The 24800-nt window shown below is 43.5% G+C and overlaps 1 protein-coding gene across 1 annotated transcript in view; it reads right to left on the reverse strand.

The window, feature by feature from the left end:
• LOC106582309 (uncharacterized) overlaps positions 1–14990 on the reverse strand; it is a 110703-nt gene extending 95713 nt beyond the window's left edge. Inside the window, exon 1 of the mRNA XM_045704395.1 lies at positions 14845–14990. The gene's annotated coding sequence lies outside the window, so the exon portion shown is untranslated. The remainder of the gene's footprint in view (positions 1–14844) is intronic.
• Between the last annotated feature and the right edge of the window lie 9810 nt (positions 14991–24800).

Genomic DNA, 24800 nt, shown 5'->3' on the forward strand with positions numbered 1-24800 from the left:
GTGGCATTACATTCTACAACCTGTCTGTCTGTCTGCATTACGGGCATGGTGGCATTACATTCTACAACCTGTCTGTCTGTCTGTATTACGGGCATGGTGGCATTACATTCTACATCATGTCTGTCTGTATTACGGGCATGGTGGCATTACATTCTACAACATGTCTGTCTGTATTGTGGGCATGGTGGCATTACATTCTACAACCTGTCTGTCTGTATTACGGGCATGGTGGCATTACATTCTACAACCTGTCTGTCTGTCTGTCTGTCTGTCTGTCTGTCTGTCTGTCTATTACAGGAATGATGGCATTACATTCTACAACCTGTCTGTCTGTCTGTCTGTATTATGGGCATGATGGCATTACATTCTACAACCTGTCTGTCTGTATTACGGGCATGGTGGCATTACATCTACAACCTGTCTGTCTGTCTGTCTGTATTACGGGCATGGTGGCATTACATTCTACAACCTGTCAGTCTGTCTGTATTACAGGCATGGTGGCATTACATTCTACAACCTCTCTGTCTGTCTGTATTACGGGCATGGTGGCATTACATTCTACAACCTGTCTGTCTGTCTGTCTGTATTACGGGCATGGTGGCATTACATTCTACAACCTGTCTGTCTGTCTGTATTACGGGCATGGCGGCATTACATTCTACATCATGTCTGTCTGTTTTATGGGCATGGTGGCATTACATTCTACAACCTGTCTGTCTGTATTACGGGCATGGTGGCATTACATTCTACAACCTGTCTGTCTGTCTGTCTGTCTGTCTGTCTGTCTGTCTGTCTGTCTGTCTGTCTGTCTGTCTGTCTGTCTGTCTGTCTGTCTGTATTACAGGAATGGTGGCATTACATTCTACAACCTGTCTGTCTGTCTGTATTATGGGCATGATTGCATTACATTCTACAACCTGTCTGTCTGTATTACGGGCATGGTGGCATTACATCTACAACCTGTCTGTCTGTCTGTCTGTCTGTATCACGGGCATGGTGGCATTACATTCTACAACCTGTCTGTCTGTCTGTCTGCATTACGGGCATGGTGGCATTACATTCTACAACCTGTCTGTCTGTCTGTATTATGGGCATGGTGGCATTACATTCTACTAGGGATGCACGATATATCAGAATATATCGGAATCAATTACATAAAAGTATGTCATTGACAGTGACGCAAATGAATACAAATAGTCGAATTATGCCATACTTGTATTTTGAAGGCTAACCGCAAAGCCCACTATTGTGGCCAATCCTTATTGTGGCTAGTTTCACATAGATGGGTCCGACCACCATTAATCAAATAAGAACTGTCTTATAAATTAGGGTCATTTTAGATGATGACACTTAGCTATATAGTTAGCTACAAGTCCATTTTAGAGTCAATGTGATCCTGTAGAAATCCAATAGGCTGGAAAGCCCTGGACACCAAGTGCACTGTTTCTGTTTTCCATGTATTGATCGGCTAGAGATGCTTATCTCCAATATCTTATGTAACATGACCATTCACTCACATGACACGTCAATGGAATCCGGCTGCCTCTGAGAGAATCTCTATACAGATCATTTCTCTGCAGAACAGGTTACTTTTGCAGAGGACCACATGCACTAAACATTCACTGATGGAATCAAATAATTTAAAAGCCATTTTAGGCATTGCATTTCTGAACACACCAACAAAAGTGTGAGATTGATGTAGGCCTACTTATGAAATAACATTCCTTGCCCTTGGAAAGGACTGAAATTACACAGGTTTATTAAAAGGCTGCTTCAATCTACTCTGTATCTATGAGCCTGTAGGACGCATTGCCATGACAGACACTAAGTATGATGGCAAACACACAGGAGAGGCTGATTATACCAGCACTGCCAGGGTAACAAAACACTGGATCCTGATGAAGTGGAGTAGCTCTCCATCTCCTGACAGGTAAGCAGGAGGGGGAGGAGGGGAGGGAAAGGAGAGGAGGGGAGAGTGGATCCTGATGAAGTGGAGTAGCTCTCCATCTCCTGACAGGTAAGCAGGAGGGGGAGGAGGGGAGGGAAAGGAGAGGAGGGGAGAGTGGATCCTGATGAAGTGGAGTAGCTCTCCATCTCCTGACAGGTAAGCAGGAGGGGAGGAGGGGAGGGAAAGGAGAGGAGGGGAGAGTGGATCCTGATGAAGTGGAGTAGCTCTCCATCTCCTGACAGGTAAGCAGGAGGGGGAGGAGGGGAGGGAAAGGAGAGGAGGGGAGAGTGGATCCTGATGAAGTGGAGTAGCTCTCCATCTCCTGACAGGTAAGCAGGAGGGGGAGGAGGGGAGGGAAAGGAGAGGAGGGGAGAGTGGATCCTGACAAGCCTTAGTAAGGTGCAGGCAGAGGAACACTTCACAGCCATAGGAGACAGAATACTCAACCAGACAAGCGAGCGAGAGGAATGATGCCAGGAGACAAGAAGGAAGGCATAACATTCCCCACCTCTCTCCCCGTCATCAGACAGAGAAATGTGGGTTAATAAGAATCCTCCCAGGCTCAGCAGAAATCTACACATACTACAACTCTCTACTGAGTCTCTTTTCATAGAGCTGGTAACTTCATCAAAGGTCTAACGTGGAAGTCTGGAGTTCATTAGGCAGCATGTCACTGGGATGTGTGTGAACAACAAGGCCACAGAGAGGAGAGGCTGTGTAGAGGGGGTGTAGTTGACACCCAGAGCATAGAGCAAGGTACTAATGTACTGTGTTACTATTTTCACATTATTGAGCTGAGTCAAACCAAGTCAAGTGCTGTGCTTGTTTGGTTACGAATCCAGTTGCTGGGACTGTGCTGGAGCCAGCACAGCACGGGTCAGACCGATAGTGTGAAAAGGTTATCTGTGTAGTAGAGCACAAGCCTGTTCAGGAGGATGTAATGTTACAGAACGCATACACATGTATTGTGTAGAACAGATATGATTGTTTGCCACATAGAATAGGGAAAAAACACATCAGCTCTATTCATTCTATTTCTACCTGCGTTTCTACCTACATTTCACATCACCTCAGGTGAAGGCTGGGCATGTCTCTGTTCTGTTCCTGTACGGTGGGAGGGTGGAAGTCATTCATTGCTGTTCCATGAATATTTCACCAGTCTGAGGTGTTAACGGTCTCTATGAATAATACAGACAGGGAATAATGAGGTGATAGGTAGGCCATGTCCCAAACAGCACCCTATTCACAATATAGTGCACTACATTTGACCAGGGCCCACCTTCAACGCGATCTTTCTTCCTTTGCATGATTTTTCCATGAGCATATATAGTATCCCAATGCCATGTATAGTATCCCAATGCCATATATAGTATCCCAATGCCATGTATAGTATCCCAATGCCATATATAGTATCCCAATGCCATGTATAGTATCCCAATGCCATATATAGTATCCCAATGCCATATATAGTAGCCCAATGCCATATATAGTATCCCAATGCCATATATAGTATCCCAATGCCATATATAGTATCCCAATGCCATATATAGTATCCCAATGCCATATATAGTAGCCCAATGCCATATATAGAACCCAATGCCATATATAGTAGCCCAATGCCATATATAGTAGCCCAATGCCATATATAGTATCCCAATGCCATATATAGTATCCCAATGCCATATATAGTATCCCAATGCCATATATAGTAGCCCAATGCCATATATAGTATCCCAATGCCATATATAGTATCCCAATGCCATATATAGTAGCCCAATGCCATATATAGTAGCCCAATGCCATATATAGTATCCCAATGCCATATATAGTAGCCCAATGCCATATATAGTATCCCAATGCCATATATAGTATCCCAATGCCATGTATAGTATCCCAATGCCATGTATAGTATCCCAATGCCATATATAGTAGCCCAATGCCATATATAGTATCCCAATGCCATATATAGTATCCCAATGCCATATATAGTATCCCAATGCCATATATAGTAGCCCAATGCCATATATAGTATCCCAATGCCATATATAGTAGCCCAATGCCATATATAGTAGCCCAATGCCATATATAGTAGCCCAATGCCATATATAGTATCCCAATGCCATATATAGTATCCCAATGGCATATATAGTAGCCCAATGCCATATATAGTATCCCAATGCCATATATAGTATCCCAATGCCATATATAGTATCCCAATGCCATATATAGTAGCCCAATGCCATATATAGTAGCCCAATGCCATATATAGTAGCCCGATGCAGCTCCGCTTCACTCTATTTATTCACAGAGATGATGAAAGAGACTTCATTAGACAGAGAGAACCTATTCAAAGGAGCCGGACCAACCAATCCATGCAAATGATCTCCAGGGAAGGCTATGATAAAAGACAATACAGATAAAAAAAAATGGATAAATGGTTTGAATTAAGGCATGATAACAGACGTCAAATATTTCAGAAACTCTGAGCAGTAACTACGTGCTTGTCATGTTTAAATGTGACTGAGTAGAAAATGGCAGGCCCTTATGTACTGGTATGGTGTTCAGTGATAGACATGCATATCATTCTCAGTAACAGTGTTAGGGAACAAGATGATATAGTTTTACAGTGATACATTTTTCCCCTGGCTGGTATAGCAATACAAACAACATCTTTATAGGGTGCCGGTGGCGGCCCTGGTCAAAGGTAGTTCACTATATAGGCAATAGGCTGCCATTTGGGATGCAAGCCAGTGTAAAAGAACCAATCAGAAGAGTGGATATCTGTCACCATTCCGGCTCTGGTATTGACTCATGGAGGGTTATAGATCCATCATGGATCTGTCACCACCACCAGATTCTCTTGACTCAACCCAAAATAAAACAGAGCCCCAGCGTCCCCTCTGTCTCTCCCCTTCTTACACAATCATACAGCCCATCAAGCCACAGACAGAAAACCCATTGTGAGATGGAGATAGTACTGTAACTGTATGATTGGTAATAATTCCTAACAATATACGACAGTGCAAGATCTGATGAATACAGTACTGTACAGTAAGCATGGAGAGAGAGGCAGACAGACAGACCTTAGTGAGATGGAGATGCTGCTCTATGGTTGGTAACATAATCATACCTATATTAATCACATGCGACAATGCATGAACTGATTAATATAGTACTATAGCCTGTAGCCAGTAGCCTGTAGCTAGTAGTCTGTGGCCAGTAGCCAGTGGTCAGTAGCCTGTGGTCATTAGCCTAGACACAGAGCGGGAGGCTGCTGTAGATGATGTAACCTAATAGTAAACAGATTTTCCCGCCGGGAATCCGAATGAAACGAAGAGGCATTCGCTCTTCTCTTCCTTCCAGAAGACTGTTCTTTTCCTCCTCTGTTAGACAACAGAGGGAAAATATGACACTGGGCTCCGTCCACTGCACACCTGGGTTCAAATACTATTTGAAATCATTTCAAATACTTCAGCTGTGTTTAATTGTGCTTGCCTGGCAAAACGGAACCAATTGAATTGTCACGAAATGGTAAACCCCGCCCATCAGGCGTTCATGCAGGTTAAACCAAACGCAAGTATCTGAACGCTTTTGGATAGTGTTTGAACCATGGTCTGTCCGGCTGCATGGACAACAGGAGGCAGGGATGCTGGTCTGTCCGGCTGCATTGACAACAGGAGGCAGAGATGCTGGCCGCGCTCCCGACCCTCGTCATCGGCCACTTTTGGCATTTCTGTGACAAAGAGCTGCACCATTTTAAAATGAAGCACGCTATGCTAGCTCAGGGCTTGGAGTGCTCTCTCAATGCAGCATTTCATTCTTAGTTCATACACAACAGTATCACAAGAGGTTTCTCTCAATTCAGTGGCTTGTTGAATAAACACAGGACCTGATTGTTGATAACTACCTCAAATCAAATATGTATGATTCCTGTCTCATTTAAATAATAAGCCCAATATACATGTATAATACAATGAAAACAAAACACCCTGGGTTCATACAGTCGGTTACAGTAAAAGGGATCAGTTAGAGGTCGGAATTCAACTTCTTAAACTCTAATTGTAAGCTATGTTTCTTGTTAACTACTTCAAATCAAATATGTATGTTTCCTGTCTCATTTGAATAATAGCCTTATATAAATGTAGAATGTAATGAAAACAACAAAACAACCTGATCTGATCCAGTCCAGTAGCTGAAAGTATTTGGGTTCAGGTAGAAGTCTCTGGAAGCCCAGGCAGTGTAGTGTAAGTACTGAGGCTTCTTTACTCGACTCTCCCCTCCACAGTGTTTCCTTGTTTTGTTGTTGTTACTGCTACTGGGGTAATGACATAAACACCACCACAGCAACGGTAACAATAACAAAAACCATATAGGGATCTCAGTGAGATCTGTGACCTCATTCCTGTGATCAATATCCAGAGGGAGAGGGAGGGGAGAGAGGGAGGGGGGGGGGGAGAGAGGGGGAGAGAGGGAGGAAAGGGGGAAACAAAAGCTGTGGGTAGAAAACAGGTGATGAGGTGGAGGGAGGCATGGGAAATGGGGTATGATGATAAAAGAGGAAGCGAGTGAGGTAGAGTTTTTTATTTATTTATTTTACCTTTATTTAACTAGGCAAGTCAGTTAAGAACAAATTCTTATTTTCAATGACGGCCTAGGAACAGTGGGTTAACTGCCTTGTTCAGGGGCAGAACGACATATTTTTACCTTGTCAGCTCGGGGATTCAATCCAGCAACCTTTCGGTTACTAGTCCAACGCTCCAACCACTAGGCTACTTGCCGCCTCTGTAGCTAGTAGCCTGAGTGAGGTAGAGAGGTAAGGTAGAGGTAGAGAGGTAGAGGTAGAGAGGTAGAGAAAGAGGTAGAGAATGAGGGAGCGAGAGATGAATTGAGATAACCAGGAGTGTTGTTCATAAACAAAGGGAGGGTAATAAGGGAGGATTTACTCATTAACAGATGGCAGAGTGACTCACTCATATCACCAACAGGGGAATGGAGAGAGAGAGGGGGAAGGAGAGCAAGACTGAGAGAGATAGGGGCAGTGGGGGAGAAAGGGACCTAGATCCTATCTGGGGGTCTATGATATCAGTCATGTCTCCCACACGTCACCACCCTTGGCATATCTTACTGCACTGTCCTTGACTTCACACAAGGAAAGAAAACTAATGTAAATTCTACCCATGTTAGTCTGCTCATTAAATGTCCAATGCAGCCATTTTTATCTCAATATCACATCATTTCTGGGTAACAATGAAGTACCTTACTGTGATTGTTTTGAATTAAAATGGTCAAGAAACAAAAATAGATTCTTAGCAAAGAGTAATTACTCAAGCAATAATTTTGCTAGGACTGTTTGGGAGTGGTCTGATTGGGGAGGAGATAACTGAAAAGTAGCTGTTATTGGCCGAGATGTTTGTAACTCTCTTTCTTATTGGTCTATTAACCAATTTACTGCCTGGTGATGTCACCAGACAGGCCAAAACTCCATCCCACCAAAACAGGCTGAAATTGCAGGTGGTCTTTTCAAATCAATCAATCAAACAGCTCTTACACTAAAAGAGCATTATCATCATTTTAACAATTTCACAGTATTATTCCAAACTCATGGTGTGGAAATATATGTAAAATGTTTTTGACTGCACTGGGCCTTTAATAAACCTCCTGTTTCAAAGCTCTCTTCTCTGATAAATCACTCTGTTACAGTGGGATGGAACATCAAAGGAAACAATGGGAACTCTTTACAATAGAAAACGGCTAAACATGGCAATATAAAAAATGCATACTAAATAATACTTCAAATCAATACTTGCATTCAAAACAGTCAATCATATGCTCTCGTGGTTTTGTGGTTTTTTAAAGAGCAGATCAATGATCTGTCTGAGAATGTCAGCTTCAGGAATGTCAGCTTCAGGAATGTCAGCTTCAGGAATGTCAGCTTCAGGAATGTCAGCTCAGTCAGGTCAGCAGTAACGATTCCCTAAATTGAGCTGATCATATTATTGGATTACTCACTCTCCTTTCACTCATTGCCCTGGGGGTCAAAACTAGGATCACACCTTTGTTGTCTGTAACAACCAACCACAGGGAGAGGAGAGATCGAAAGCCAGGGAGTGGTGGGCTCCCCACATCTCAGGTCTACCCATCTCCCTGAGTCAAGGACAGGCTGGCGCCGAGCCGAAGTTAAGCGAACTGAATGAGTGTGCTTGCATACTCCCTTAAAAGACCTTCGCTTGGAAATCTAGAAAAAAGCGGCAACAGTACTGTTTGTCCATTTTGAGACGCCGTAGCCATTACAGACTTCCTCAAAATAGTGCGAATTAATCTAAGATAACACAAGAAATATGTCATTAATTTTTACGTTTTTGCCAAGGATATCTTAGTCTAGTTTACATCTAACTAGGATGTTTGGTGCAGTATTTTTCAATGAAAAAATGTGCATGAAAATGAGTCGTCTCTCATTGAATGACAGCAAATACTTTATTGAACAATCTCTACTGTTGACTAATCACCGACGAAGGGGCGTAGACTTTGGTTTGCCTCTAGAAAAAATCTTGTGTGCCCGAACAGCCCAAAAAACAGCCAAAATGAACACATTTTTTGTCATAGTAGAGGCACAAACTCTTCCAAACTGTTTTGGCTGGGAAGCATGCAGACCCCTTTACACACTGGGAGTGAGGAGGTGAGAGCCATTGGAAAGAGGGAATAGGAGGAGGGGATGATGTCATCTCTGTTTACTGAGGAGTAACCTAAGGTAGCAGGCGTAAAATAAATGCCTGAGCGGGGTCCCCACATCTGTTTTTTTGGGGGAAAGGAAGCTAGTTTAAAGATACTGTATCCCTGAAAACCGGATGGTTCCAGTTAAAATGAACCCCGCTGAGGGTGACTGAGGAGATAACAATCACCTCTCCTAAAGAAAGTGACAGCGGCACAAGTTCTCTCTGAGAGGTTATAATCTCTCTCTCTCGTGATGAGCATAGAGCTGTTTGTCTATCACTCCTCACTATCATCCAGACACAGCACGGGTGGATATGCTGCTGTCATATCTGGGTAACAGGAAGAAGTGTCATATTACTCAGTCACACAAGTTCAGACACAGAGGACTACACCATGCTGCCTAAACTGTCAGCCACTATTTCTACTCAGCAAAAAAGAGCAGTATTTTTACCTGTGAGCTGAGCTGTAACAACTCCCTTTCATCTTGGAAGCATTTTCAGCATTAGTGTGTCAAACTACTTCAATTGTAGCTAAGATCAGAGGGGTTTTCCATTATACTTGACTAAAGAAGATAATACGCCAACTGAAAAATCACCCTTTTAGCAGGTAAGTCAAGTACTGTTACAGTGTAGTGAATGGGGGAGCCATATTCTTTGAATAACTAATCGAAATCCCCAGGATATCCTCTAGTTAGTAGTCCTGAATGGTGGGCACTAAAATGATTGCCGCCCACCTGAACCTGTTTGTCTCGTACGCTACACACAACCTTGCATTACCCCTGGCTCTGACTGAAGCTGTACAAGCCTGCATATGTCAACTCAATTTATTTTCCAATTTCTTGTGAGGTGAAAGACTCTCCTCTTCTTTTTAACCCCTGCTCCACCCGCATCTCGCCTTCTCCATCTATCAATTCAATTTAAATTTAAGGGCTTTATTGGCACATCTATCTCTACCTCTCTCCTGCTTTCTCCTTCTGTACCCCTCTCTCACTCTCCCCCCTCGCTCTCATATTCTCCCCCCCCCCCCCACTCTCTCTTTCAGCAGATGAAATATTCAGGGGAGCCGCATGCTGTATGTTTCCGCCCATGTGGCTGTAGGGCTGACTGCTGCTACTCTGCTATCTCCTCTTCTCTCCTCTGGCTGCTCCCTACACTGTAAACCCCAAGGCATTTGTTTTACTCAAATACTTCTAAATCTCAACTTTCTAGTAAAAATAGTTATAAATTGCTGAGGTGTAGTCACTTTTGAGGACTCAGGCTCCAGTACACAGCACAGATATGAAAATATGAAATATTTGATATGGTGTATATCCTATTCAACAAAACTGTATGAATAAGGCTTGAAATGACTTATGTGCTTTCTAAATATAGTATAATCAAATTATAAAACTAACTATGAGTTCACCTTCCTTATAACTGTAAAATACATATTTTATGTTCAGTGTTAGAGAAATGTGCATATTTTCTAATGGTCCCTCGTTCAAAATGTCTGCCCCTATTGCTGTGAACGTCTCACAGAGCTCTAACTTGGTTTCCTGGACTCATCAGGAACTCACCTTTCATCTCATATTAATATTGTCCGTCTATGACAAATAGTTTTTGTTTAAAATCCATGAATTATTTTTGATAACTGGCTATAAATTGATCTCTGAATCTGCTACAGTGGCAAAAGCACTCTCTCCTGCTGCGCTATGATGTAAGGATTGCAGGTATATGTTGTTAGTGGCTGTGATGTAAGGTCCAGCCCAGAGTTGGACAGTCAGATGAGTGAATGAAATGGTAGGAGGGACATCCCAGCTTCAAGTGGTGTTAGATTTCACATCCTGCTTCACACAGCAGACATATTTCTGTGTCGGTGAGAATCAGAGCTACTGGTCAATACAATACTATGGTGTCCACAGGTCGATTTATAAGCGAAAATGTCGGTCAGAACCGGTACCAGAACCACGCAGGTCCCCAAAACAGGGGACTTTACATCTATTAAATGGTTTAGGTAGTCTCCTCACACTGTTCCTAACCCTGGCAGTAATTATGAATGCAGGTTGCAGGTGAATAAAAATGAAAACTGTTAGATATCAAAACTCTGGCTGGATTCCAATAAGAATACACATCACTTTGCATGTCAGCATAATGTGACTTGCAAGTAGGGTTGTAAAATTATGGTACATTTCCCACGCTTTCTAGAAATCCCGTTTGGAAAATTCCTGGAAATCTTTCAACCAGGTTTATATATATTTTTTTTATCTGGGAATTTTGGGATAATTACCGGAATTTAGAAAACCTACTAAACCATGAGTTTCAGGCCACTGTATCAGGGTAACGCTAGGCTTCAAAGTAAGGCCTTATGAGACATGTAATGTATTGTCACAAAAAATGCATTGTCACAAAGAGTTTAATAATAATGATAGCAATGGCCTACGATCTCACTTGGTGAAGACCTCGGGAACCACTACATGGTCACAGTGACTCTATCGGTTTGAGTAATTTGTAGTAGTACTATTTGTACTATGATATATTAAGTGCGATGGATTTCCTCAAAAGTTTTGATCACAGTACATTGGGTGCACTCCCTGGTCATCCTGGAGCGACTGAAGTCAGCAGATGGAGTCAATATGTATGTCCCAAATGACACCCTATTCCCCATGTAGTGTGCCACTTTTGACCAGGGCCCATAGGGAATCGGGTGCCATTTGGGACACAGACTTGTCTCCAGTGCAGCCCAGTTCAGCCCAGACTAGCCCATGATACGATCTAGTGCATAAGAACACACTATTGGTCCTACCATTGATTCATTAGCCTGCCCAGTTCACCTGATCCTCCCATGGATTCATTAGCCTGCCCAGTTCACCTGATCTTCCCATGGATTCATTAGCCTGCCCAGTTCACCTGATTCTCCCATAGATTCATTAGCCTACCCAGTTCACCTGATCTTCCCATGGATTCATTAGCCTGCCCAGTTCACCTGATCTTCCCATGGATTCATTAGCCTGCCCAGTTCACCTGATCCTCCCATAGATTCATTAGCCTGCCCAGTTCACCTGATCCTCCCATGGATTCATTAGCCTGCCCAGTTCACCTGATCCTCCCATGGATTCATTAGCCTGCCCAGTTCACCTGACCTCCCATGGATTCATTAGCCTGCCCAGTTCACCTGATCTTCCCATGGATTCATTAGCCTGCCCAGTTCACCTGATCTTCCCATGGATTCATTAGCCTGCCCAGTTCACCTGATCCTACCATAGATTCATTAGCCTGCCCAGTTCACCTGATCCTTCCATGGATTCATTAGCCTGCCCAGTTCACCTGATCTTCCCATGGATTCATTAGCCTGCCCAGTTCACCTGATCCTCCCATGGATTCATTAGCCTGCCCAGTTCACCTGATCCTCCCATGGATTCATTAGCCTGCCCAGTTCACCTGATCCTCCCATGGATTCATTAGCCTGCCCAGTTCATCTGATCCTCCCATGGATTCATTAGCCTGCCCAGTTCACCTGATCTTCCCATGGATTCATTAGCCTGCCCAGTTCACCTGATCTTCCCATGGATTCATTAGCCTGCCCAGTTCATCTGATCCTCCCATGGATTCATTAGCCTGCCCAGTTCACCTGATCTTCCCATTGATTCATTAGCCTGCCCAGTTCACCTGATCCTCCCATGGATTCATTAGCCTGCCCAGTTCACCTGATCCTCCCATGGATTCATTAGCCTGCCCAGTTCACCTGATCTTCCCATAGATTCATTAACCTGCCCAGTTCACCTGATCCTCCCATAGATTCATTAGCCTGCCCAGTTCACCTGATCTTCCCATAGATTCATTAACCTGCCCAGTTCACCTGTTCCTCCCATGGATTCATTAGCCTGCCCAGTTCACCTGATCTTCCCATGGATTCAATAGCCTGCCCAGTTCACCTGATTTTCCCATGGATTCATTAGCCTGCCCAGTTCACCTGATCCTCCCATGGATTCACTAGCCTGCCCAGTTCACCTGATCCTCCCATAGATTCATTAGCCTGCCCAGTTCACCTGATCTTCCCATGGATTCATTAACCTGCCCAGTTCACCTGATTTTCCCATGGATTCATTAGCCTGCCCAGTTCACCTGATCTCCCCATGGATTCACTAGCCTGCCCAGTTCACCTGATCTTCCCATGGAATCATTAGCCTGCCCAGTTCACCTGATCCTCCCATGGATTCATTAGCCTGCGCAGTTCACCTGATCCTCCCATGGATTCATTAGCCTGCCCAGTTCACCTGATCCTCCCATAGATTCATTAGCCTGCCCAGTTCACCTGATCCTCCCATGGATTCATTAGCCTGCGCAGTTCACCTGATCCTCCCATGGATTCATTAGCCTAACCAGTTCACCTGATCTTCCCATGGATTCATTAGCCTGCCCAGTTCATCTGATCCTCCCATGGATTCATTAGCCTGCCCAGTTCACCTGATCCTCCCATGGATTCATTAGCCTGCCCAGTTCACCTGATTTTCCCATGGATTCATTAGCCTGCCCAGTTCACCTGATCCTCCCATGGATTCATTAGCCTAACCAGTTCACCTGATCTTCCCATGGATTCACTAGCCTGCCCAGTTCACCTGATCTTCCCATGGATTCATTAGCCTGCCCAGTTCACCTGATCCTCCCATGGATTCATTAGCCTGCCCAGTTCACCTGATCTTCCCATGGATTCATTAGCCTGCCCAGTTCACCTGATCTTCCCATAGATTCATTAACCTGCCCAGTTCACCTGATCCTCCCATGGATTCATTAGCCTGCCCAGTTCACCTGATCTTCCCATGGATTCATTAGCCTGCCCAGTTCACCTGATCTTCCCATGGATTCATTAGCCTGCCCAGTTCACCTGATCTTCCCATGGATTCATTAGCCTGCCCAGTTCACCTGATCTTCCCATGGATTCATTAGCCTGCCCAGTTCACCTGATCTTCCCATGGATTCATTAGCCTGCCCAGTTCACCTGATCTTCCCATGGATTCATTAGCCTGCCCAGTTCATCTGATCCTCCCATGGATTCATTAGCCTGCCCAGTTCATCTGATTCTCCCATGGATTCATTAGCCTGCCCAGTTCATCTGATTCTCCCATGGATTCATTAGCCTGCCTGGTGGGAGGCCGTGATGATTCATTAGTATTTGTTTATTTAATCTTTGTTTATCCCGGTAAGTCAATTAAGAACTAATTCTTATTTACAATGATAGCCATGTGTGCCTGACAGAGAAATGGTGCGAAATGAGAAACCGCATACATAATAATGGAAAAACACACCAGTGTCATGACCATAGAAATATAATTACTAGAAAAACAAAAGACTCCTGCATTTGACTCCTGCATATACTCAATATGGCTGGTAATTCTATGTCTATGGTTATGACCCTGCCTCTGCCCCACTCCGCCAACATAATCGTCAGAGGGTCAGCGAGGCATGACTGGAGAGCGAGCACCTTCTCGCAACACACAAGTCATGTGACAGGGGTGTGGGATAAAGATTTTCATAATCAGCATTTCTCTGTGCATCAGAGGGGAACGACATGAGAACGCACGCACATACATACGCAGACACACACACACACACAGAGAGATAGCTAACAGATATCCCAGCGCTACAGGCAGTCATCTGATGTCTGTTGTGAATAAACAAACACATCAAGAGTGTTGGTCTCTCCTAACAGAAGTGTCTACAGTACAGAACACTGTGATACATGCACAGCATACAATTCACCATGTGTCAATCATTTATTTTGGCTGAGTAACGTTAGGTACTGTATTGCTTTTATGCAATTTATGTATCCTTAGAATACGCATTGCAAGAGACGCTTTCTCCAACCTTTCAGGATAAAGTAGAAATGTGCACTTCAGTCAAACAAGACGGACGAAACCCTACTCTGGTTATACACAGTGCTGCCTTTACAGTATCTACTGTAACAGATCATCAACAGCGTATAGATGTTTGACCATCCTAGCTCAAATTAAAGGTGCCTCGTTCATTACCCATAACAGAGTATAGAGCACATGTAGACTATAGCACACAAACTGCCCATTCATTCCTGGTACAAAATCAGTCCATGAAAACTCTTTCCTCCTTTCCTTTTCTAATGAAAGAGAAAAATATTACACAACAACATTCTACACATGCATAAGACATGAGAGATACGAATCTCCACCGATTCACCTTTGTTGTGAGTAAGCGTGTGTGACCGTCTCGGCGAGCTCAGTCCAGCTCAGTACAGCAGGCAGGCAGCTACGCTCCATCTGCTCTCTCCTACACTCCTCTCTGCTGTGCTCTAGCAGTGCGTGTGTGTGTGTGTGTGAATACTCCAGCCCTCTCTCTGCCTAGCTGTTGTTACGTTACGGTCAACGGAAAAGTCCTACTGAGCATGCTCCAACTGAACAACCCTCGCCGTCGGCATGGAAACCGGGAAGCCGGGCAGGCAGCAGCGGTGTATAAGTGCTGAAGCGCTTTCTACTCACTCTGTCTTATCTCGGTTACTCCTCTCTCTCTCGCTCGCTCTTTAAGGGCTTTACTGGCATGGGAAACATATGTTTACATTGCCAAAGCAAGTGAAATAGATAATAAACTAAAGTGAAATAAACAATAAAAAATGTACAGTCAACATTACATTCACAAAAGTTCCAAAATAATAAAGACATTTCAAATGTCATAATAAGTATATATACAGTGTTGTAATAATGTGCAAATAGTTAAAGTACAAAAGGGAAAATAAATAAACATAAATATTGGTTGTATTTACAATAGTCTTTGTTCTTCACTGGTTGCCCTTTTCTTGTGGCAACAGGTCACAAATCTTGATACTGTGATGGCACACAGTGGTTTTTCACCCAATAGATATGGGAGTTTATCAAAATTGGATTTGTTTTCGAATTCTTTGTGGGTCTGTGTAATCTGAGGGAAATATGTGTCTCTAATATGGTCATACATTTGGAAGGAGGTTAGGAAGTGCAGCTCAGTTTCCACCTCATTTTGTGGGCAGTGTGCACGAAGCCTGTCTTCTCTTGAGAGCCAGGTCTGCCTTCGGCAGTCAAAGATTTCCTTAGTTTTGGGTCAGTCACAGTGTACTCTCTGTTTAGGGCCAAATAGCGTTCTAGTTCTCTCCGTTTTTTGTAAATTCTTTCCAATGTGTCAAGTAATTATATTTTAGTTTTCTCATGATTTTGTTGGGTTTAATTGTGTTGCTGTACGGGAGCTCTGTGGGGTCTGTTTGTGTTTGTGAACAGAGACCCTGGACCAGTTTTCTTAGGGGGCTCTTCTTCAGGTTAATTTCTCTGTAGGTGATGGCTTTGTTATGGAAGGTTTGGAAGTCGCTTCCTTTTAGGTTGTTGTCAAATTTAACAGCTCTTTTCTAGATTTTGATAATTAGCGGGTCTCTGCCTAATTCTGCTCTGCATGCATTATTTGGTGTTTTACGTTGTACACAGAGGATATTTTTGCAGAATTCTGCATGCAGAGTCTCAATTTGGTGTTTGTCCCATTTTGTGAATTCTTGGTTGGTGAGCGGACCCCAGACCTCACAACCATAGAGGGCAATGGGTTCTATAACTGATTCAAGTAATTTTAGTCAGATCCTAATTAGTATGTCGAATTTTATGTTTCTTTTGATGACATAGAAGGCCTTGCCTTGTCTCCCAGATCGTTCACAGCTTTGTGGAAGTTACCTGTGGTGCTGATGTTTAGGCCGAGGTACATATAGCTTTTTGTGTGCTCTAGGGCAACGGTGTCCAGATGAAATTTGTATTCGTGGTCCTGGCAATTGGACCTTTTTTTGTCTTACTGAGATTTACTGTCATGGCCCAGGTCTCACAGAATCTGTGCAGAAGATCTAGGTGCTGCTTTAAGCCCTCCTTGGTTGGTGACAGAAGCACCAGATTATCAGCAAACAGTGGACATTTGCTGCAGACTGTTCTAGTGCTCTAGCCAATTCGTTGATATATATGTTGAAGAGGGTGGGTGTTAAGCTGCATCCCTGTCTCACCAATTTCAACAGCACACTTGTTGTTTGTGTACATGGATTTTATAATGTTGTATGTTTTTCCCCCAACACCACTTTCCATCAATTTGTATAGCAGGCCCTCATACCAAATTGAGCAAAAGCTTTTTTGAAATCAATAAAACATGAGAAGACTTTGCCTTTGTTTTGGTTTGTTTGTTTGTCAATTAGGGTGTGCAGGTTAAATACGTGGTCAGTTGTACGGTAATTTGGTAAAAACACAATTTGACATTTGCTCAGTACATTGGTTTTGCTGAGGAAAAGTATGAGTCTGCTGTTAATGATAATGCAGAGGATTTTTCCAAGGTTGCTGTTGACGCATATCCCACAGTAGTTATTGGGGTCAAATTTGTCTCCACTTTTGTGGATTGGGGTGATCAGTCCTTGGTTCCAAATATTGGAGAATATGCCAAAGCTGAGGATGATGTAAAATAGTTTAAGTATAGCCAATTGGAATTTGTGGTCTGAATATTTTATAATTTCATTTAGGATACCATCAACCCCACAGGCCTTTTTGGGTTGGAGGGTTTGTATTTTGTCCTGTAGTTCATCAATGTAATTGGAGAATCTATTGGGTTCAGGTAGTCTTTAATAGTTGATTCTAAGATTTGTATTTGATCATGTATATGTTTTCGCTGTTTGTTCTTTGTTATAGAGCCAAAAAGATTGGAGAAGTGGTTTATCCATACATCTCCGTTTTGGATAGATAACTCTTTGTGTTGTTATTTGTTTTCCAATTTTCCCAGAAGTGGTTAGATTCTATGGATTCTTCAATTACATTGAGCAGATTTCTGACGTACTGTTCCTTATTTTTCCATAGTGTATTTCTGTATTGTTTTAGTGATTCAGCATTGAGAAGGTGTAGGCTCAGGTTTTCTGGGTCTCTATGTTTTTGGTTGGATAGGTTTCTCAATTTCTTTCTTCGGTTTTTGCATTCTTCATCAAACTATTTGTCATTGTTGTTCATTTTCTTAGGTTGTCTGCTTGACATTGTTAGATTTGATAGTGAAGCTGAGAGGTCAAATATACTGTTTAGGTTTTCTACTGCTGTTTACACCACTATGACAACATTTTGTCCAGGAAATTGTCTAAAAGGGATAGAATTTGTTGTTGCCTAATTGTTATTTGGTAGATTTCCACACTACTTTCCTTCCATCTATAGCATTTAAAAAAAAAATAAGTTCCTGTGGCTTTGAAGCCTCATGATTGAGCATCGCTCTGTTCAAGTAGAGTGTGATTTTGCTGTGATCTAATAGGGGTGTCAATGGACTGACTGTAAATGATCTAAGAGACTCTGGGTTGAGGTCAGTGATAAAGTAGTCTACAGTACTAATGCCAAGTAATGAGCTATAGGTGTATCTACCAAAGGAGTCCCCTCAAAGCCTACCATTGACTATGTACATACCCAGTGTCAGACAGAGCTGCACGAGTTGTGACCCATTTTTGTTGGTTATGTTGTCGTAGCTGTGTCTAGGGGGGCATATGTGGGAGGGAATGCTGTCACCTCCAGGTAGGTGTTTGTCCCCTTGTGTGCTGAGTGTCAGGATCTTGTCCAGTTCTGGCATTTAGGTTACCACAGACTAGTACATGTCCCTGGGCCTGGAAATTGTTGATCTCCCCCTCTAGGATGGAGAAGTCGTCATCGTTAAAGTATGGGAATTCTATTGGCGGGATATAGGTAGTTAAAGTACGGGGAATGTTGAGCATCTGATACATACCTCTTAGGTTGCAGGATGGGGCTTGGGCAGGTAAAATAGTGGGGGTTGGGCTTGTTGCTCTGCTCACGGCCTGGGCATAGGTCCTGCTGTCATGCTGAGGTCCTTACCGCAGGGACGTGGGGAATGGGGTGGGCAGAAGGGGCATATGTCTGATATGGGGGGGAGGGGCTATATAGGGTTGGGCCATATAGGGTTGGGCCAGGGTTTGCTTGGGCTGGTCTTATCTGGTTGGGGTGTGGCTAATGATGCTGTGGTCTGGGTGTAGGTCCTCTTGGCGTGGGTTCTCTCAGTGCAGGTCCTTCAGGAGGGGGTCTTGCAGGTCTCAGAGGGTGTCTTGCTGGTCTGGGCGGTGTGTCCGTTGCTCTGTTGCTCCTGTGTGAGGTGCTGGGGCTACAGTTTAGGGTGACGTCCTTCAGGGTCTTGACAAAGTTGGGATTGCTGCCTTATAGAGGTGGACCTGTTCGTAAAGGCTGTCCAGGGTTGAGTGGTGGGCCAGGTATTGAGGCACAGTCTCGCGAAATCCTTGCATTCACCCGCTGTATGGTGGCAGGGTGAAAGTCTTTTCGTGGTACCAGGATGGAGATAATCACTTGTGCATTGGGGAAAGTGGAAGAAGCTTTTTCAATCACTCCCGTGCTGTGGCCACCCTTTCCTGCTGGGCCCTCAGGTCATTTGTGCCCATGTGAATTATGATGTGGCTGGGGGACCCTAGTCTGTCCTCTGACAACAGCTCCAGGGCATGCCTAGTGTTTGGGCACCAGAGATTAGCCACTTTGTGTTTGGGAATGTATTTGCCATTTGAGTCAATGAGGAGCACAATCTCTGGCTTTTGTGTGTCCTCAGTGGATGTGTGGGGGTTGTCAAGAGAGCTATCAGGGGAGCTGACAGGGGGTCTGTCCCATTGTGATGTTGAGGTTGTGGTCCGGGTCTGAGGTGGGCTGTTCTGCTGGCTTCTCTGGGGGAGTGTCCTGCTCTCTGTCACACCTCAGCTTTGTCACCTCGTCCTTCAGTGCCATGTGTGCCTCTTTAAGTTCTCTCACCTCAGTCCGTAGAGCAGCCAGCTCTCTCAGACAGCCGTCCAGCTCCACCTTCTGCCCTCCGGGTCTTGTTGGGGGGGGGTTGAAGAGGTGTGATCAGACTCACTCAGGATGGGGGAGTCGTTACAAAGAAAGAGCTTTTCCTGCTGTGCTCCCTTAAAAGTCCTGCTGGAACTGCATGAGGATGCCCAGCACCATTACTGTCCCAGACTTGTTCACGTTGACAGAGGTTGTTTCAATTTCCTCTAGTATTGTGAGTTTCCACCCTGGGCCAATACCCTCTCTCTTGACATAGGGGTAGTGTGCTCTTATTGCACTGTGCCATGCCAGGGGATGGTCTGTGTGAAAAATTAAGTTGCTTACATTCCCCTCTTTGTAGCAGTCAGCAAATAGTGTCTGTCTCAGTCACGATCACTGTCCTCAAATTCCCTGTCATAAATCAGCCAGCGTGCCGGTAATTCCACATACTTTAATAGAAGTGAAACCGAACAAAAACAATAAACAGGATAAACAGAAACGACCACGACACAACTGCGGTGCACACAAAACACTCACAGAAAGAATAATAACCCACAAAAAAAGCCTAAGTATGATTCCTAATCAGAGACAACGATAGACAGCTGCCTCTGATTAGGAACCATACTCGGCCCAAAACAAAGAAATACAAAACATAGAATGCCCACCCCATATCACACCCTGACCTAACTAAACAGAGAAAAACGGCTCTCAGGTCAGGGCATGACAGTCTCTGGATTGTCCTTGAGGAGCTTTTTTAAAAAAAATACTTATTCCGTGCAGTGTTATTTTTAATATCCATGGGGTACTGTATTGTAATGACCTCTCCACAGGGATAAGCCATGAGGGCTGTGAAACTCTCCTGCCATTGTTAGGCTCAAGAATCTTCACATCTCTCACTTCACACTTCAGTGCTAATTGAAGTTGCAGTCAGATCAGTTCTGTCCTAGCAGCTTGGTAGCTTAGTAGCCTTATTTATTAAGCTTTATATAACAAAATGACCTAGAAATGATTGTCTTTTACTTTTTGGCTTCAGAAGTAGAGCTCTCTCTCTCACTCTCTCTCTTAAACACACATACACACGCCTGCACACACACAATGAGGCAGGGTCCCTGTGTCATGGTCCTGGCAATCTCTTAACATATCTTAAATCTTTAATTATGTTATGCCATTCTCCTTAATCACACAGCCTGACTGACAATGATGTACCAAAGACCTAATTAAAAAGATCTTCCCATTCATTCGCAATGTATCCTGAATAGCGCTGATCTGTCCCTTTAAATATATCAGTCCTAAAATCCACAGCAAAAATCTGCTTTTAATTTATCTGTCCCACCCTAATATTTTGCCTCACAATTATGTGTTTGACCATTTTCTTTTCAGGACAACCAGGGCTACAAGTAAAATACAAAACAATTTGACATAAAAAGTTGCATTCATGAGTTTTATTGACAAATGTCAACAACAAAAAAACAAGGTCAGCCAAAGCAAAAACCTATGAATGCTGTAAGTTCAGAAATTGTTTTCTCAGTAGGAAATGAATATCCAACTAGTCAGTGATAACTGTGTTATTACAGTATTATAGACACCGTGTCCTGAGATTTCCTATGATCTTCTATGTAGAAGAAACCCTTCCCTTCAGGATCTGCTCACAAAGACAGCTCTAGCTCAGTCCCCATTAATCACACAGACTAATGGTTGGTACCAACGGATGCAGAAGAAATAGACGGAAGTCTGTTGCACAAACACACAATGTTTAAAAGAGGTTAGAAGTCCTAAGTTACGCTGGCGCGACTCATTGGGTTAACTGGATAAAGTTATAAACTGAAAGTGTTAATCTAAACAAATGAATGTAATAAAATGCATAAAAAAAAAAATATATATATATATATATATATATACAGTTCTACATTGTAGAATAATAGTGAAGACATCAAAACTATGAAATAACACATGGAATCACGTAGTAACCAAAAATGTGTTTAACAAATCAAAATATATTTGATTCTTCAAAGTGGCTACTCTTTGCCTTGATGACAGCTTTGCACACTCTTGGCATTCTCTCAACTAGCTTAATGAGGAATGCTTTTCCAACAGTCTTGAAGGAGTTCCCACATATGCTAAGCACTTGTTGACTGTTTTTTCTTCACTGCTGTCCAACTCATCCCAAACCATCTCAATTTCACCCCCTGCACATTTATCTTCTGCACATATATCACTCCAGTGTTTATTTGCAAAATTTTAATTATTTCTCCACTACGGCCTATTTATTGCCTTACCTCCCTAATGTTACTTAATTTGCACACACTGTATATAGACTTTTGTATTGTGTTATTGACTGTACGTGTGTTAATTCCATGTGTAACTCTGTGTTGTTGTTTGTGACGCACTGCTTTTCTTTGTCTTGGCCAGGTCGCAGTTGTAAATGAGAACTTGTTCTCAACTGGCTTACCTGGTTAAATAAAGGTGAAATAATAAAGGTTGGGTGATTGTGGAGGCCAGGTCATCTGATGCAACACTCCATCACTCTCCTTTGTCAAATAGCCCTTACATAGCTTAGAGGTGTGTTTTGGGTCATTGTCCTCTTGAAAAATAAATGATAGTGCAAACCAGATGGGATGGCGTATCACTGCAGAATGCTGTGGTAGCCATGCTGGTTAAGTGTGCCTTGAATTCTAAATAAATCACAGACAATGTCACCAGCAAAGCACCCCCACACCATTACACCTCCTCCATGCTTCACGGTGGGAACCACACATGCGGCGATCGTCCGTTCACCTAGTCTGCGTCTAACAAAGACACAGCGATTAGAACCAAAAATCTCAAATTTGGACTCATCAGACCAAGTACAGATTTCCACCGGTCTAATGTCCATTGCTTGTGTTTCTTGGCCCAAGCAAGTCTCTTCTTCTTATTGGTGTCCTTTAGTAGTGGTTTCTTTGCAGCAATTCGACCATGAAGGAATGGTTCATGCTGTCTCCTCTGAACAGTTGATGTTGAGATGTGTCTGTTTCTTCAACTCTGTGAAGCATTTATTTGGGCTGCAATCTGAGGTGCAGTTAACTCTAATGAACTTATCCTCTGAAGCAGAGGTAACTCTGGGTCTTCCTTTCCTGTGGCGGTCCTCATGAGAGCCAGTTTCATCATAGCACTTTATGTTTTTTTTGCGACTGCACTTGAAGAAAATTTAAAAGTTCTTGACATTTTCCGGATTGACTGACCTTCATGTCTTAAAGTAATGGTGGATTGTTGTTTCTCTTTGCTTATTTTTGCTGTTCTTACCATAATATGGACTTGGTCTTTTACTAAATAGGGCTATTTTCTGTATACCACCCCTATCTTGTCACGACACAACAGATTGGCTCAAACGTATTAAGAAAGAAAGAAATTCCACAAATTAACTGTCAACAAGGCACACCTGTTAATTGAAATGCATTCCAGGTCATGAAGCCGGTTGAGAGAATGCCAAGAGTGTGCAAAGCTGTCTTCAAGGCAAAGTGAGGTTACTTTGAAGAATCTCAAATATAAAATATATTTTTATTTGCTTCAAATCAAACCAAATCAAAGTTTATTTGTCACGTGCGCTGAATACAACAGGTGTAGACATTACAGTGAAATACTTACTGACAGGCTCTAACCAGTAGTGCAAAAAAGGTATTAGGTGAACAATAGGTAGGTAAAGAAATAGAACAACAGTAAAAAGACAGGCTATATACAGTAGCGAGGCTACATACAGACACCGGTTAGTCGGACTGATTGAGGTAGTATGTACATGTAGATATGTACAGAGAGTAGCAGTAGCGTAAAAGAGGTGTTGGCGGGTGGTGGGTGGGACACAATGCATATAGCTCGGTTAGCCAATGTGCGGGAGCACTGGTTGGTCGGCCCAATTGAGATAGTATGTACATGAATGTATAGTTAAAGTGACTATGCATATATGATAAACAGAGAGTAGCAGCAGTGTAAAAACAGGGGTTGGGGGGGCACACAATGTAAATAGTCCGGGTAGCCATTTGATTAGCTGTTCAGGAGTGTTATGGCTTTTTGTCCTAGACTTGGCACTCCGGTACCGCTTGCCATGCGGTAGTAGAGAGAACAGTCTATGACTGGGGTGGCTGGGGTCTTTGACATTTTTTAGGGCCTTCCTCTGACACCGCCTGATGGAAAGGTCCTGGATGGCAGGCAGCTTAGCCCCAGTGATGTACTGGGCTGTACGCACTACCCTCTGTAGTGCCTTGCGGTTGGAGGCCGAGCAATTGCCATACCAGGTAGTGATGCAACCAGTCAGGATGCTCTCGATGTTGCAGCTGTAGAACCTTTTGAGGATCTCAGGACAAATGCCAAATCTTTTTAGTTTCCTGAGGGGGAATAGGTTTTGTCGTGCCCTCTTCACGACTGTTTTGGTGTGTTTGTTGTTGATGTGGACATCAAGGAAATTGAAGCTCTCAACCTGCTCAACTACAGCCCTGTCAATGAGAATGGGGGCGTGCTCGGTCCTCCTTTTCCTGTAGTCCACAATCATCTCCTTAGTCTTGGTTATGTTGAGAGATAGGTTGTTATTCTGGCACCACCCGGCCAGGTCTCTGACCTCCCTACAGGCTGTCTCGTTGTTGTCGGTGATCAGGCCTATTGTTCTGTCGTCTGCAAACTTAATGATGGTGTTGGAGTCGTGCCTGGCCATGCAGTCAAAATCAAATCAAATCAAATGTATTTATATAGCCCTTCGTACATCAGCTGATATCTCAAAGTGCTGTACAGAAACCCAGCCTAAAACCACAAACAGCAAGCAATGCATGTGAAAGAAGCACGGTGGCTAGGAAAAACTCCCTAGGAAAAACTCCCTAGAAAGGCCAAAAACCTAGGAAGAAACCTAGAGAGGAACCAGGCTATGAGGGGTGGCCAGTCGTCTTCTGGCTGTGCCGGGTGGATATTATAACAGAACATGGTCAAGATGTTAAAATGTTCATAAATGACCAGCATGATCAAATAATAATAATCATAGTAGTTGTCGAGGGTGCAACAAGCACGTCCGGTGAACAGGTCAGGGTTCCATAGCCGCAGGCAGAACAGTTGAAACTGGAGCAGCAGCACGGCCAGGTGGACTGGGGCCAGCAAGGAGTCATCATGCCAGGTAGTCCTGAGGCATGGTCCTAGGGCTCAGGTCCTCCGAGAGAAAGAAAGAAAGAAAGAGAGAAAGAGAGAATTAGAGAGAGCATATTTAAATTCACACAGGACACCGGATAAGACAAGAGAAATACTCCAGATGTAACAGACTGACCCTAGCCCCCCGACACATAAACTACTGCAGCATAAATACTGGAGGCTGAGACAGGAGGGGTCAGTGGCCCCATC

The sequence above is a fragment of the Salmo salar genome, chromosome ssa21 (assembly GCF_905237065.1).
Source record: "Salmo salar chromosome ssa21, Ssal_v3.1, whole genome shotgun sequence".
NCBI classification, from domain to species: Eukaryota; Metazoa; Chordata; class Actinopteri; order Salmoniformes; family Salmonidae; genus Salmo; species Salmo salar.